The sequence below is a fragment of the Lampetra fluviatilis genome, chromosome 76 (assembly GCF_964198595.1).
Source record: "Lampetra fluviatilis chromosome 76, kcLamFluv1.1, whole genome shotgun sequence".
NCBI classification, from domain to species: Eukaryota; Metazoa; Chordata; class Hyperoartia; order Petromyzontiformes; family Petromyzontidae; genus Lampetra; species Lampetra fluviatilis.
In genome coordinates this window covers 2918732-2921616 of record NC_136350.1, presented here as the reverse complement: position 1 = coordinate 2921616, position 2885 = coordinate 2918732, and the positions used below count along the sequence as shown (strand labels likewise).

General features: G+C 49.5%; 1 protein-coding gene across 9 annotated transcripts in view; it reads left to right on the top strand.

The window, feature by feature from the left end:
* Positions 1–219: 219 nt before the first annotated feature.
* LOC144953395 (transmembrane protease serine 9-like) overlaps positions 220–2885 on the top strand; it is a 61135-nt gene continuing 58469 nt past the window's right edge. For 4 of the 9 annotated variants that reach the window (XM_078883970.1, XM_078883966.1, XM_078883965.1 and 1 more), the window contains exon 1: positions 222–299. The gene's annotated coding sequence lies outside the window, so the exon portion shown is untranslated. Of the gene's footprint in view, positions 300–2885 lie in introns of all 9 variants that reach the window. The other 5 variants (XM_078883972.1, XM_078883968.1, XM_078883964.1 and 2 more) reach the window with 4 other exon arrangements.

The window sequence follows — 2885 nt, the reverse complement described above, 5'->3', positions numbered from 1 at the left end:
ACACACACACCACACACACCACACACACAACACACACCACAACACACACCACACACACCACACACACCACACACACCACACACACACACACACACACCACACCACACACCATACAACAGCCCACACAATGGATCATTCTTAACACGTAACCTACCGTGCCCTCCTCTAATAGAATGTTGGGAATGCTACCCACCCCGTATCCGGTACCCACCCCGTCTCTGTCGGTATGAGGAAACCAGGTATCAGTGTCTATAAGAACCACAGTGGGTTCAAGTTTATCACGCGAATTTCTGGGCAAGGTGAGTGCGTAGTGCGTGTGTGTGTGTGTCACTGTGTGTGTCACTGTGTTTGTGTGTCACTGTGTGTGTGTGTCACTGTGTGTGTGTGTCACTGTGTGTGTGTCACTGTGTGAGTGTCACTGTGTGTGTGTCACTGTGTGTCTGTGTCACTGTGTGTGTGTGAGTGTCACTGTGTGTGTGTGTGTCACTGTGTGTGAGTGTGTCACTGTATGTGTGTGTCACTGTGTGTGAGTGTCACTGTGTGAGTGTCACTGTGTGTGTGTGTCACTGTGTGTGTGTGTGTCACTGTGTGTGTGAGTGTCACTGTGTGTGTGTCACTGTGTGTCTGTGTCACTGTGTGTGTGTCACTGTGTGTGTGAGTGTCACTGTGTGTGTGTCACTGTGTGTGTGTCACTGTATGTGTGAGTGTCACTGTGTGTGTGTCACTGTGTGTCTGTGTCACTGTGTGTGTGTCACTGTGTGTCTGTGTCACTGTGTGTGTGTCACTGTGTGTGTGTCACTGTGTGAGTGTCACTGTGTGTGTGTCACTGTGTGTGTGTCACTGTGTGTGTGTCACTGTGTGTGTGTGTCACTGTGTGTGTGTCACTGTGTGTGTGTCACTGTGTGAGTGTCACTGTGTGTGTGTCACTGTGTGAGTGTCACTGTGTGTGTGTCACTGTGTGTGTGTCACTGTGTGTGTGTCACTGTGTGTGTGTGTCACTGTGTGTGTGTCACTGTGTTTGTGTGTCACTGTGTGTGTGTGTCACTGTGTGTGAGTGTCACTGTGTGTCTGTGTCACTGTGTGTGTGAGTGTCACTGTGTGTGTCACTGTGTGTGAGTGTCACTGTGTGTGTCACTGCGTGTCTGTGTCACTGTGTGAGTGTCACTGTGTGTGTGTGTCACTGCGTGTGAGTGTCACTGTGTGTCTGTGTCACTGTGTGTGTGTAAGTGTCACTGTGTGTGTCACTGTGTGTGAGTGTCACTGTGTGTGTCACTGCGTGTCTGTGTCACTGTGTGAGTGTCACTGTGTGTGTCACTGCGTGTGAGTGTCACTGTGTGTGTCACTGTGTGTGAGTACATAACGTGGTCAACCACGTTATGTATGCCGATGATTTGGTAATAGCTGCTCATTCAGAAGAGGAGTTGGAGACGCTGCTGCTGAGACTGGAGCGTGCCACTAAGAGGTGGGGCCTTACCATCAGCCCCACCAAAACTAAGCACCTGCCTGGGCATTTTGTACCATCGGACACTCCACCCCCACAACTCCCAATCGGTGATGGGGCAGTTGTGGAGAGAATGGAGAGTTTCCCACTTACCTGGGCAGTGTGCTCATGACCGGCTCCAGTTTACAGCAGAGGTCTCACTCCGAATCAGTCGAGCGGCAATATCTTTTCATCGGTTGCGTAACGCTGCTGTGTGGAAGCTACCTGGTCTGTCGCTCCGCACGAAGCTTCAGGTCTTCTCGGCCACGGTCATTCCCTCCCTTCTCTACGCTTGCGAAACGTGGACCCCCCTAGTGGAGCATCTTCGCCGGTTGGAAACATTTAGGCTGGCCTGCCTACGATCCATCCTGGGTTTAACCTGCAGGCTGGATTGTGTGAGGAGCTCACAAATCCTTGGAAGATCTGGGCAAAGTCCCATCGGTGAGCTCCTCCGGCAGGCAAGGCTGCGTTGGCTGGGTCATGTAGCCCGCATGCCCAGCCACCGCATGCCTAAACAGCTTTTGTTCGGCCGGATCGAGGGGGCTAAACGGGCGCGGCACGGGCTAGATAAGAGATGGAGTGATGTGGTACAGGAGGACGTGAAGCTGAGTGGGTGAGTGAGTGGGTGAGTGAGTGAATGAGTGGGTGAGTGAGTGGGTGAGTGTGTGAGTGACACGGGCTAGAGAAGAGATGGAGTGATGTGGTACAGGAGGACGTGGAGCTGAGTGGACTTGCCGATGACTGGTACCAGCGGTGTCAAGATCGGCCTCTGTGGAGAGTGTAGTGTACAGTAGTGTATAGTGTAGTGTATAGTGTAGTGTATAGTACTGCATCGTGTATAGTATTGTAGTGTAGTGTATAGTAGTGTATAGTGTAGTGTATAGTGTAGTGTATAGTGTAGTGTATAGTGTAGTGTATAGTAGTGTATAGTGTAGTGTATAGTGTAGTGTATAGTAGGGTAGTGCCTGTTGCAGTATATTTGGAGTCTGAGCGTCTCTCTCTTTGGCTTTCAATATATATCATTACCACCACCATTATCATCAACATCACCATCATCACCATCATCACCATCATCAACATCACCATCATCACCATCATCAACATTATCACCATCATCATGAACATTATCACCATCGTCATCATCATCATCATTATCATCACAACCATCACAATCATCATCATCGTCACCAACATCATCATCATCGTCATCATCGTCGTCATCATCGTCATCATCATCATCGCCATCATCACAACCATCACAATCATCATAATCGTCACCAACATCATCACCATCATCATCGTCATCATCATCATTGTCATTGTTATCATCATCATCATCACCACCACCATCATCAATATCACCACCATCATCACCACCACCATCATCACCATCATCAACATCACC